This window comes from Leptodactylus fuscus, chromosome 5, assembly GCF_031893055.1.
Source record: "Leptodactylus fuscus isolate aLepFus1 chromosome 5, aLepFus1.hap2, whole genome shotgun sequence".
Lineage (NCBI taxonomy): Eukaryota > Metazoa > Chordata > Amphibia > Anura > Leptodactylidae > Leptodactylus > Leptodactylus fuscus.
In genome coordinates this window covers 15980901-15995787 of record NC_134269.1, presented here as the reverse complement: position 1 = coordinate 15995787, position 14887 = coordinate 15980901, and positions in this window count along the sequence as shown.

Here is a 14887-nt window from a genome sequence, read left to right as displayed (position 1 = left end):
AACAGTGACATCCACAGTGCTCCATAACAGTGACATCCACAGTGCCTCCATAACAGTAACATCTACAGTACCCCCATAACAGTGACATCCATAGTGCTCCATAACAGTGACATCCACAGTGCTCCATAACAGTGACATTCACAGTGCTCCATAACAGTGACACCCACAGTGCTCCATAACAGTGATATCCACAGTGCTCCATAACAGTGACACCCACAGTGCCCCCATAACAGTAATATCCACAGTGCTCCATAACAGTGACATTCACAGTGCTCCATAACAGTGACACCCACAGTGCTCCATAACAGTGACATCCACAGTGCTCCATAACAGTGACACCCACAGTGCCCCCATAACAGTAATATCCACAGTGCTCCATAACAGTGATATCCACAGTGCCCCATAACAGTGACATCCACAGTGCTCCATAACAGTGACAGCCACAGTGCTCCATAACAGTGACATCCACAGTGCTCCATAACAGTGACATCCACAGTGCCCCCATAACAGTGACATCCACAGTGCTCCATAACAGTGACATCCACAGTGCTCCATAACAGTGACATCCACAGTGCTCCATAACAGTGACATCCACGGTGCTCCATAACAGTGACATCCACAGTGCTCCATAACAGTGACATTCACAGTGCTCCATAACAGTGACACCCACAGTGCCCCATAACAGTAATATCCACAGTGCTCCATAACAGTGATATCCACAGTGCCCCATAACAGTGACATCCACAGTGCTCCATAACAGTGACAGCCACAGTGCTCCATAACAGTGACATCCACAGTGCTCCATAACAGTGACATCCACAGTGCCCCATAACAGTGACATCCACAGTGCTCCATAACAGTGACATCCACAGTGCTCCATAACAGTGACATCCACAGTGCTCCATAACAGTGACATCCACAGTGCCCCATAACAGTGGCATCCACAGTGCCCCATAACAGTAATATCCACAGTGCTCCATAACAGTGACACCCACAGTGCCCCATAACAGTGACATGTACAGTGCCCCCATAACAGTGACATCCACAGTGCCCCATAACAGTAATATCCACAGTGCTCCATAACAGTGACATCCACAGTGCCCCCATAACAGTGACATCCACAGTGCCCCCATAACAGTGACATCCACAGTGCTCCATAACAGTGACACCCACAGAGCCCCATAACAGTGACATCCACAGTGCTCCATAACAGTGACATCCACAGTGCCTCCATAACAGTGACATCCACAGTGCTCCATAACAGTAATATCCACAGTTCCCCATAACAGTGACATCCACAGAGCCCCATAACAGTGACACCCACAGTGCTCCATAACAGTGACATCCACAGTGCCTCCATAACAGTGACATCCACAGTGCTCCATAACAGTGACACCCACAGTGCCCCATAACAGTGACACCCACAGTGCCCCATAACAGTGACACCCACAGTGCCCCATAACAGTGACATCCACAGTGCTCCATAACAGTAATATCCACAGTTCCCCATAACAGTGACACCCACAGAGCCCCATAACAGTGACATCCACAGTGCTCCATAACAGTGACATCCACAGTGCTCCATAACAGTAATATCCACAGTTCCCCATAACAGTGACACCCACAGAGCCCCATAACAGTGACATCCACAGTGCTCCATAACAGTGACATCCACAGTGCCCCATAACAGTGACATCCACAGTGCTCCGTAACAGTAATATCCACAGTGCCCCATAACAGTGACATCCACAGTGCTCCCATAACAGTGACATCCACAGTGCTCCCATAACAGTGACATCCACAGGGCTCCATAACAGTGACATCCACAGTGCCCCCATAACAGTGACACCCACAGTGCCCCCATAACAGTAATATCCACAGTGCTCCATAACAGTGACACCCACAGAGCCCCATAACAGTGACATCCACAGTGCTCCATAACAGTAATATCCACAGTGCTCCATAACAGTGACATCCACAGTGCCCCATAACAGTGACACCCACAGTGCCCCATAACAGTGACACCCACAGTGCCCCATAACAGTGACACCCACAGTGCCCCATAACAGTGACACCCACAGTGCCCCATAACAGTGACACCCACAGTGCTCCATAACAGTGACATCCACAGTGCTCCATAACAGTGACATCCACAGTGCCCCATAACAGTGACACCCACAGTGCCCCATAACAGTGACACCCACAGTGCCCCATAACAGTGACATCCACAGTGCTCCATAACAGTGACATCCACAGTGCTCCCATAACAGTGACACCCACAGTGCTCCATAACAGTGACATCCACAGTGCTCCATAACAGTGACATCCACAGTGCCCCATAACAGTGACACCCACAGTGCCCCATAACAGTGACACCCACAGTGCCCCATAACAGTGACATCCACAGTGCTCCATAACAGTGACATCCACAGTGCTCCCATAACAGTGACATCCACAGTGCTCCCATAACAGTGACATCCACAGTGCTCCCATAACAGTGACATCCACAGTGCTCCATAACAGTGACATCCACAGTGCCCCCATAACAGTGACATCCACAGTGCTCCATAACAGTGATATCCACAGTGCCGCCATAACAGTGACATCCACAGTGCTCCATAACAGTGACATCCACAGTGCCCCCATAACAGTGACACCCACAGTGCCCCATAACAGTGACACCCACAGTGCCCCATAACAGTGACATCCACAGTGCCCCATAACAGTGACACCCACAGTGCCCCATAGCAGTGACACCCACAGTGCCCCATAACAGTGACATCCACAGTGCCCCATAACAGTGACACCCACAGTGCTCCATAACAGTGACATCCACAGTGCTCCCATAACAGTGACATCCACAGTGCTCCCATAACAGTGACATCCACAGTGCTCCATAACAGTGACATCCACAGTGCCCCATAACAGTGACATCCACAGTGCCCCATAACAGTGACATCCACAGTGCCCCATAACAGTGACATCCACAGTGCCCCATAACAGTGACATCCACAGTGCCGCCATAACAGTGACATCCACAGTGCCCCATAACAGTGACATCCACAGTGCCCCATAACAGTGACACCCACAGTGCCCCATAACAGTGACATCCTCAGTGCCTCCATAACAGTGACACCCACAGTGCCCCATAACAGTGACACCCACAGTGCCCCATAACAGTAATATACACAGTGCCCCATGACAGTCACATCCACAGTGCCCCCATAACAGTGACACTGGTAATCTGACATTATTATATATTATACATTTAGCTCCGCAGACTGTATCCCACATGTTAGGCTTAGATACAGCAGGGTCTGCCAAGCCCAGACATTAGTGGTCAGGGAAGTTCTGAGCTTTGTGGTTTCTTCTTCCTCTTCTGTGTTGATTACAAGACTGATTCTATGTGTAACATGACAGGAAGTCGCACAACTGCGCAAGTGACAGCCCTGTGCCGCCATCCATACACTACTACACAAGTGACAGCCCTGTGCCGCCATCCATACACTACTACACAAGTGACAGTCCTGTGCCGCCATCCACACACTACTACACAAGTGACAGCCCTGCGCCGCCATCCACACACTACTACACAAGTGACAGCCCTGTGCCGCCATCCACACACTACTACACAAGTGACAGCCCTGTGCCGCCATCCACACACTACTACACAAGTGACAGCCCTGTGCCACCATCCACACACTACTACACAAGTGACAGCCCTGTGCCGCCATCCACACACTACTACACAAGTGACAGCCCTGCGCCGCCATCCACACACTACTACACAAGTGACAGCCCTGCGCCGCCATCCACACACTACTACACAAGTGACAGCCCTGTGCCGCCATCCACACACTACTACACAAGTGACAGCCCTGTGCCGCCATCCACACACTACTACAAAAGTGACAGTCCTGTGCCGCCATCCACACACTACTACACAAGTGACAGCCCTGCGCCGCCATCCATACACTACTACACAAGTGACAGCCCTGTGCCGCCATCCACACACTACTACACAAGTGACAGCCCTGCGCCGCCATCCATACACTACTACACAAGTGACAGCCCTGTGCCGCCATCCACACACTACTACACAAGTGACAGCCCTGCGCCGCCATCCACACACTACTACACAAGTGACAGTCTTGTGCCGCCATCCATACACTACTACACAAGTGACAGCCCTGTGCCGCCATCCAAACACTACTACACAAGTGACAGCCCTGTGCCGCCATCCACACACTACTACACAAGTGACAGCCCTGCGCCGCCATCCACACACTACTACACAAGTGACAGCCCTGCTCCGCCATCCACACACTACTACACAAGTGACAGCCCTGTGCCGCCATCCACACACTACTACACAAGTGACAGCCCTGTGCCGCCATCCACACACTACTACACAAGTGACAGCCCTGTGCCGCCATCCACACACTACTACACAAGTGACAGTCCTGTGCCGCCATCCACTCACTACTACACAAGTGACAGTCCTGTGCCGCCATCCACACACTACTACACAAGTGACAGCCCTGTCCCGCCATCCACACACTACTACACAAGTGACAGCCCTGCGCCGCCATCCACACACTACTACACAAGTGACAGTCCTGTGCCGCCATCCACACACTACTACACAAGTGACAGTCCTGTGCCGCCATCCACACACTACTACACAAGTGACAGCCCTGCGCCGCCATCCACACACTACTACACAAGTGACAGCCCTGTGCCGCCATCCACACACTACTACACAAGTGACAGTCCTGTGCCGCCATCCACACACTACTACACAAGTGACAGCCCTGCGCCGCCATCCACACACTACTACACAAGTGACAGTCTTGTGCCGCCATCCATACACTACTACACAAGTGACAGCCCTGTGCCGCCATCCAAACACTACTACACAAGTGACAGCCCTGTGCCGCCATCCACACACTACTACACAAGTGACAGCCCTGTGCCGCCATCCACACACTACTACACAAGTGACAGCCCTGTGCCACCATCCACACACTACTACAAAAGTGACAGTCCTGTGCCGCCATCCACACACTACTACACAAGTGACAGCCCTGTGCCGCCATCCACACACTACTACAAAAGTGACAGTCCTGTGCCGCCATCCACACACTACTACACAAGTGACAGCCCTGTGCCGCCATCCACACTCTACTACAAAAGTGACAGTCCTGTGCCGCCATCCACACACTACTACACAAGTGACAGCCCTGTGCCGCCATCCACACACTACTACACAAGTGACAGCCCTGTGCTGCCATCCACACACACAACAGACTGCTCTGTCTCCAACCCAGGGCCACCCTCCATCAAGTCCACTGTACATATCACCAGTACGGTGTCATAGTTATTAGTGATCATTCCATGAGAAGTACAGCATGGTGATAAGTGACCGGACACAGTCACCGCCATATGCTTTTCTGCTGCACCCTTGAGGGCCAGCACATCCCTCAACTGTTATAATCTCTCTGCCATGTGATTAGATCTACCACAGCCTGCAGTACTACGCCTCGTCTTCTTATAGACCTCGCAGTAGCCACCTAATGGTCACCACCCGCTTCCTGCATGTTCTATCCTACACTCAGTATAGCAATTTTAGGTGTGAAATCTTAAACGGATGTGGTGAGAGGAAACTACGCAAGTACTTTACATGTCAAAAGTAATATAAAGATAAATCCGCATCAATAAATAACATATACACTCACCGGTCACTTTATTAGGTACACCTGTCCAACTGCTCGTTAACACTTAATTTCTAATCAGCCAATCACATGGCGGCAACTCAGTGCATTTAGGCATGTAGACATGGTCAAGACAATCTCCTGCAGTTCAAACCGAGCATCAGTATGGGGAAGAAAGGTGATTTGAGTGCCTTTGAACGTGGCATGGTTGTTGGTGCCAGAAGGGCTGGTCTGAGTATTTCAGAAACTGCTGATCTACTGGGATTTTCACGCACAACCATCTCTAGGGTTTACAGAGAATGGTCCGAAAAAGAAAAAACATCCAGTGAGCGGCAGTTCTGTGGGCGGAAATGCGTTGTTGATGCCAGAGGTCAGAGGAGAATGGCCAGACTGGTTCGAGCTGATAGAAAGGCAACAGTGACTCAAATAGCCACCCGTTACAACCAAGGTAGCCAGAAGAGCATCTCTGAATGCACAGTACGTCGAACTTTGAGGCAGATGGGCTACAGCAGCAGAAGACCACACCGGGTGCCACTCCTTTCAGCTAAGAACAGGAAACTGAGGCTACAATTTGCACAAGCTCATCGAAATTGGACAATTGAAGATTGGAAAAACGTTGCCTGGTCTGATGAGCCTCGATTTCTGCTGCGACATTCGGATGGTAGGGTCAGAATTTGGCGTCAACAACATGAAAGCATGGATCCATCCTGCCTTGTATCAACGGTTCAGGCTGGTGGTGGTGGTGTCATGGTGTGGGGAATATTTTCTTGGCACTCTTTGGGCCCCTTGGTACCAATTGAGCATCGTTGCAACGCCAAAGCCTACCTGAGTATTGTTGCTGACCATGTCCATCCCTTTATGACCACAATGTACCCAACATCTGATGGCTACTTTCAGCAGGATAATGCAATGCCGTGTCATAAAGCTGGAATCATCTCAGACTGGTTTCTTGAACATGACAATGAGTTCACTGTACTCCAATGGCCTCCACAGTCACCAGATCTCAATCCAATAGAGCATCTTTGGGATGTGGTGGAACGGGAGATTCGCATCATGGATGTGCAGCCGACAAATCTGCGGCAACTGTGTGATGCCATCATGTCAATATGGACCAAAATCTCTGAGGAATGCTTCCAGCACCTTGTTGAATCTATGCCACGAAGAATTGAGGCAGTTCTGAAGGCAAAAGGGGGTCCAACCCGTTACTAGCATGGTGTACCTAATAAAGTGGGTATATAACTGATATAGCAGAAACTTCACAAATCAGCAACTTCATTACCATAAGAATATAACTACTATAATACTGCTCCTATGTACAAGAATATAACTACTATAATACTGCCCCCTATGTACAAGAATATAACTACTATAATACTGCTCCTATGTACAAGAATATAACTACTATAATACTGCCCCTATGTACAAGAATATAACTACTATAATACTGCTCCTATGTACAAGAATATAACTACTATAATACTGCTCCTATCTACAAGAATATAACTACTATAATACTGCTCCTATGTACAAGAATATAACTACTATAATACTACCCCTATGAACAAGAATATAACTACTATAATACTACTCCTATGTACAAGAATATAACTACTATAATACTGCTCCTATGTGCAAGAATATAACTACTATAATACTACTCCTATGTACAAGAATATAACTACTATAATACTACTCCTATGTACAAGAATATAACTACTATAATACTACTCCTATGTACAAGAATATAACTACTATAATACTACTCCTATGTACAAGAATATAACTACTATAATACTGCTCCTATGTACAAGAATATAACTACTATAATACTGCTCCTATGTACAAGAATATAACTACTATAATACTGCTCCTATGTACAAGAATATAACTACTATAATACTGCTCCTATGTACAAGAATATAACTACTATAATACTGTAAGAGGGTGAAACAGCCCCTGTGTAGTGAATGTGCAATGTGTAATTGAGTTGGTGTTTTCATAACCTGACATTTTGTTGTTTGACCACGAGAGGTCGCTGTTGCAAGATAACAAGTAAAAGGAAAAAGGCTGCATGCCCCTGGAAGATTGATGTGGAGACCCTGATCGTTGGAGGAAGGTTCTAGGAGCCATTTTGAGTCAGAGTGTGCTGGACTCTAGAGGAGAAGAGAGAGCTGTGGAGACATCACTGTGCAGAGAGGGTCCTTGGAGGGAGAAGCCACAGCAAGAATAGCTGAGGATTTGAGACTTTCAGAGTCTGTCCAGACACCATCCTAAGGAGAAGATTACTGTCAGAGACTTGGCTGAGAAGTGAGACTGCCAGTGAGACCGCATGCTGTCCGAGGAGCTCCTCTTCACCCTGATGCTAACAGAGACTAAAAGGTACCCAACAGAAGTAAGCGTGCACGCACCACACTGCAAGTTTTGCACCATATTGCTGGGACTGAGTAAAAAGCCTGTAGTTAGTTAGTTAGGTATAATCATCACCCCAGGCTACAATACTGGTGAACTATCTACCTGTCTGGTAAAAGGACTAAGTCACAGAGGATTTCTACAGAGTTATATCTCCCAGAGAGGGACTTGTAAGGAAGTCTGGGAGCAACATTTAGTTTAACTTTACACTGTTTGGCTTGCAAGCTAACTAACCATTATACTTGCTTAGTTGTACTTGGTTTGGGGGGAATTTAGTAGTATTGTGATAAGATTGTAAACCCTGGTGTTACACCGCCGGATGCCTGTGTCACACACACTGAATTGTTCCTGTGTAATAGGGTAATAACAGGTAACAGGCAGCTGCATAGGCGCAGCCTGCAGGTAGGTAAAAGCTTGGAGTATATTGAAGGCCACACTAGTGGGCACCGTGCTGTATAACACCAGGGTCCCAGCCTCTAGGCTGTGTAAATGTAATACCTGGGAGTGTTCTTTTGGACAAAAGAGGTTATCTAAACTAAGTAAAGTCCTATCTTGGTTAAATTGAATTGGACTCACTTCCTTTGTTCGTGACTTCGCTGTATCCTGGGGAGCCCACCTCGGTACACGGCTTACAACTTGGCGTAGTCGGCAGGATACAGCGACCCTCATGGACGGGAATGTGGTGGGAGAGAATCCCCTGGCACCAGCTGTGGTGGTCCAGGGTGCCCCTGCACAGCAAGCCCCAGCGCTGGTAATGCCGGTCCAAGTGGGGTACTTATCGGCCGGGGCACTAATGCAGCATCTGCCAAAGTTTGATGGTAATAATATGACGTTGCAGGACTGGACTGAAAGGGTACGAAGTATAGTTAGACTGAGCAACCTGATACCGGAACTGCGTGCAGAGATAGCATTAGGGGCCCTAGAAGGTGACGCTAGACGGACAGTGATGGTACGGCCCGAATCGGAAAGAGACACTTTAGAAAAAATATTTGCTCTGCTAGAGGGAGCTCAGGGAGGGCGTGCCAAGGTAGCGCAGTTGCGGAGCAACTTCTTCAATCGGTCACAGAGGGAGGGTGAGACTTTAACGCAATACTCTAACGCCTTACAAGAGATGCTGAATGAAGTGCAGCGACGGGACTCAGAGGCTATGGGAGCCTTCAAAGAAGTGGACCGGCTGCTACGAGATCAATTCATCCTAGGGTTATCCAATAAGTTGTTACAGGATAAACTGCAAGAGATGATCCGGGCAGATGCCAACCTGACATTCTATAATGTTTACCTGTCTGCTGTAGAGAGGGAAGAAGCGCCCGTGGCTGTGAATGTGAAGGCTGTGAGTAGCACCCAAGTGACAGGGACCCGAGGAGGTCCTGAAGACCCAGGGTCCTTAAAGGATGTAGTCCAGGCTCTACGGGCAGAAATGAGAGAACTCCGACTGGAGGTGTCCCAGATGCGAGCAGGTCAATCCATGGTTCCAGAAATGACCGCATCGTCCTACTCTCCCCCGCTGAGAGTACACCGTGGCCGAGGACCCACCAACCGAGGCTCATCAGCTGGGCAGGGATCAAGGGGACCCCTCTGCTGGAGTTGCAGACAGTATGGCCATATCGCCAGAGAGTGTAAGGGGGAGGTGGAACCCGAGCCGGCTTTAAACTCCCGACCACCGCAGTAACGGGGCGTCCTGTGGCGGTTCACCAACAATCAAGCCCCATACGTGATGAATGCGACCTATATGCTAGCAGCCCCGTTATGGAAGCTGAGCTGGAGGGCCAGAAGGTACGCTGCTTAGTTGATACTGGATCGGAGTGCACCCTGATGCCCCTGGAGTTCTTCGAGAGACACTTCGGACATATGATGGAGCCAGAGGATGGAAGTGTCATCCGGTTGATAGCTGCCAACAATGGTGCGATGGACGTACAAGGGATCGTCTGGATGCGGGTCCGGCTGTTTGGGCAAGACATTGGCAAAAAGGGGATCGTGCTGATAGACCATCCGTCCAGGAGAGGACTCGATGTGACGCTGGGCATGAACATGCTGAGAGACCTAGATCATCACCTTTATGCAAAGGAAGGACCTAAATACTGGCAGCGGGCCACCACACATCGGCCGACTCAGAAGGTCCTACAGCAGATGGTGAGGAGCTGTAGTTTGCAGAAGAGCACCATGGCAGGGCGCTCCATTGGATACGTGAAGGTGCCGCTGAGTGCCCCAATGAAGATTCCACCGCGACAGGAAAATATTGTGATGCTTCCGGTGGGGGCTGGACGACCATTAAATGGACTAGAGGTCTTGATAGAGCCTGCCCTGCAGGGAGAAACGCAGACCCGCCCTCTGGTAGCCCGAGCACTTGCCACTGTGAAGGATGGGTGTGTGCCTATACGCTGTCTCAACGTTCTGGACAGTGAGTTGTTCGTGCCTGGGAATACCCTGCTGGCTGAAGTTCACGTGCCCGGGGGTGACATCCTTCGCCGGAAGAGCTTCACGTTGCAGCCTGATGCGAGGTCGTCTTGGACCTATGCTGTGAAGATCCAGCAAAGGCAGCCTCCAACGGCAGAGTGGAATGGCCAAGTGATCATGTCTCTGATGGGAGTAGATCGCCGGTCTCTGACCCCGGGACAACAGAAGCTTCTGGAGGACACTCTGTGGGAATTCCAGGAGGCGTTTTCAAGACACGATGAAGACTTCGGGTGTGCTACCGCCATTGAACACGAAATCCCCACTGGCGACGCTGCGCCTATTCGGGAGCGGTATAGGCAGATTCCCCCCAAGATGTATCAGGAGGTGAAAGAAATGGTGGCTAGCATGCTGGAGAATCAAGTGATCCAGGAGAGTAAGAGCCCATGGGCTGCTCCGGTGGTCTTGGTGCGGAAGAAAGACGGAAGTCTCCGTTTCTGCGTAGATTACCGGAAACTAAATGCTAAGACCGTCCGTGATGCATACCCCCTTCCACGGATTGAAGAGTCACTATCCTCCCTCGGTCATGCCAAGTATTTCTCAACGCTTGACTTGGCCAGTGGATATTGGCAAGTGCCAGTGGCCGAGAAGGACAAGGCCAAGACAGCGTTTATCTTACCCATGGGACTCTATGAGTTTAACAGAATGCCTTTCGGTCTGTCCAATGCCCCAGGGACATTTCAGCGGTTGATGGAGCTCTGTTTGGGTGACCTAAACTTTGAGTCGGTATTGATATATTTGGATGACGTTGTAGTGTTTGGGTCCTCATTTGAAGATCATCTCGAAAAGCTGCGGCAGGTCCTAGGGCGATTGCGTGATCATGGGCTAAAAATCAAGCCCAAGAAGTGTCAACTATTCCAGCAGCGAATAGAGTACTTGGGACATGTAGTCACTCCGGAAGGGGTACAACCTGCGCCCAGCAAGGTGGAGGCCGTCCAGAAGTGGCCCCAACCAAGAACCCTGCGTGAAGTACAAGCCTTTCTAGGGTTGGCCGGTTATTACAGGAGATTCATACCCAAGTTCTCTCATCGGGCTGGCCCCCTAAATGAACTACTAAGAGGCACAGCTGGTGGACCCAAGAATCACCCCATTGAGTGGGGGCCACGACAGCAAGAAGCCTTTGAGGGGTTAAAGAAAGCTCTGACCAGTACCCCGATCCTGGCCTATGCACAGTTTGATAAGCCATTCCTGTTGTACACCGATGGAAGTCTACATGGTCTGGGAGCTGTGCTATCTCAAGTTCAAGATGGACGTGAGAGGGTGATTGCCTATGGCAGCCGGTCCTTAAGGGAGTCAGAGCGTAACCCCGACAACTACAGCTCCTTTAAGTTGGAGCTTTTGGCACTTGTATGGGCCATGACTGAAAGATTCACAGAGTATCTGACGGGTGCAGAAGTGATTGTGATGACGGACAATAACCCTTTAGCACACTTAGAGAACGCTAAGTTAGGTGCCCTTGAGCAGAGGTGGATGTCCCGCCTTTCCAAGTATCAATACCGTATCCAGTTCCGATCAGGGAGAGAGAATGGCAATGCTGATGCCCTCTCCCGAGTCCCTGTGGGGTTGCCAACCAAGAGTGGAGAGGAAGGGCTAGAAGACAGTGAAATCCCACACCTCGGCAGAATACCGCCATTCCAGAACATAACCCATTCAAGTGGGGTGGCTTCAGGGATGCCGATGGTGCTGGGGAAGACATTGGAAGATTGGGAAAGGGTTCAAAATAGCTGTCCGGACCTATGTAAAGTGAAAGAGTGGATCCGGACTAAGATCTGGCCACGGCCGAATGAGCGGGCTAGCTTAACCCAAGAGGGTCAGAAGTTACTGAGACAGTGGGATAAGCTGGTTGTCATCCAAGGACTCCTATGTCGGACCATATACATACAGTCAGAGCTGCAGCACCGGCAACAGATTGTCATCCCGATGTCATTGGGACCAGTAGCCGCTCAGGAAGCCCATGAGAGTGGGGCCCATTTTGGGAGTGCCAAAACGTACCAATGGCTCCAACGATTTGTGTATTGTCCAGATTTGGGAAAGATGGTGTCCAAGGCATGTCTTCAATGTCGGTCCTGCGGGCTGAGTAAAAGTCCCGAACAACGTGCCCCTGTACAAACTATTCAAACATCTGCCCCCCTGCAAATTCTAATGATTGATTATGTACAGATTGGGTACTCTACCTCAGGACATTCTTACTGTTTGGTTATGACGGACCATTTTACAAAGTATGCAGTAGCTGTACCCACCAGAGATCAGACGGCTGAATCCGCTGCCGAAGCGGTCTGCAAACACTTTATACAAGTGTTTGGGTGTCCACAGAAAATCCATTCAGATCAGGGGGCGTGCTTTCAGGGGGCTTTGATGAGTGAATTGTATCAACTCTATGGGATCGAACGTTCTCGCACGACCCCATATCATCCACAGGGGAACGGGGCATGCGAGCGGTTCAACCGCACCTTGATACAGATGTTGTGGACGCTAGAGGATAGTCAAAAAGCTCGGTGGCCAGAGTATCTACCTGAACTGATGTGGGCCTATAACAATAGAGTACACAACACCACTGGTTACTCTCCACACATGTTGATGTTTGGGAGGGCAGGTCAAGAGATTGAGGATCTCCACATGCCAGATCCAATGCAGCCTCCTCCAAGGAGCACTACTGCATGGGCGCAAGAACACAGTCGCCGACTGAGAGCAGTACATAAGGTTGTGGGCGAACGCATGAGACAAATAGTACACCCCAACCCAGGGCCGGTGCAGAGGGATGAGTACGCCCCAGGTGATCGTGTGATTGTCAGGGCCAAGAGGCCAAAGGGAAAATTGGATGGGCGGTGGGAGGCGGTACCATATGTTGTGAAGCAAAAGGTAGACCCTGATATTCCAGTGTATGAGGTACAGCCAGTAGGGACTGGAGGACCCTCAAGGAACCTTCACCGTAACATGTTAAGACGCTGCAATTTTGAACACTCGGTGGCCGACCAGGTGGTACAGGCTCCTAGTATTGTTACCAGGGAAACCCCCTTAGACGATGAGTGGTGGGTTGTCCCTGCCCCAGCCGATCCAGGGAACCAAGTCGAGTCTAGTTTGCCGCCCAGGGAGGGAGTTGTACAACCTGCAGAACAGCCATAATTGGGTGTGCCGGGTGCCCCTGATTCTGTGACTCTGCGTAGGACAGCCAGGTCCAATGCTGGGGTACCCCCACAGCGCTATGCACAAGATGAGTTTATATGGGAAAGGTTGCCAGGGACGTCAACCTCTAGTGGGGTGGCATGTAAGAGGGTGAAACAGCCCCTGTGTAGTGAATGTGCAATGTGTAATTGAGTTGGTGTTTTCATAACCTGACATTTTGTTGTTTGACCACGAGAGGTCGCTGTTGCAAGATAACAAGTAAAAGGAAAAAGGCTGCATGCCCCTGGAAGATTGATGTGGAGACCCTGATCGTTGTAGGAAGGTTCTAGGAGCCATTTTGAGTCAGAGTGTGCTGGACTCTAGAGGAGAAGAGAGAGCTGTGGAGACATCACTGTGCAGAGAGGGTCCTTGGAGGGAGAAGCCACAGCAAGAATAGCTGAGGATTTGAGACTTTCAGAGTCTGTCCAGACACCATCCTAAGGAGAAGATTACTGTCAGAGACTTGGCTGAGAAGTGAGACTGCCAGTGAGACCGCATGCTGTCCGAGGAGCTCCTCTTCACCCTGATGCTAACAGAGACTAAAAGGTACCCAACAGAAGTAAGCGTGCACGCACCACACTGCAAGTTTTGCACCATATTGCTGGGACTGAGTAAAAAGCCTGTAGTTAGTTAGTTAGGTATAATCATCACCCCAGGCTACAATACTGGTGAACTATCTACCTGTCTGGTAAAAGGACTAAGTCACAGAGGATTTCTACAGAGTTATATCTCCCAGAGAGGGACTTGTAAGGAAGTCTGGGAGCAACATTTAGTTTAACTTTACACTGTTTGGCTTGCAAGCTAACTAACCATTATACTTGCTTAGTTGTACTTGGTTTGGGGGGAATTTAGTAGTATTGTGATAAGATTGTAAACCCTGGTGTTACACCGCCGGATGCCTGTGTCACACACACTGAATTGTTCCTGTGTAATAGGGTAATAACAGGTAACAGGCAGCTGCATAGGCGCAGCCTGCAGGTAGGTAAAAGCTTGGAGTATATTGAAGGCCACACTAGTGGGCACCGTGCTGTATAACACCAGGGTCCCAGCCTCTAGGCTGTGTAAATGTAATACCTGGGAGTGTTCTTTTGGACAAAAGAGGTTATCTAAACTAAGTAAAGTCCTATCTTGGTTAAATTGAATTGGACTCA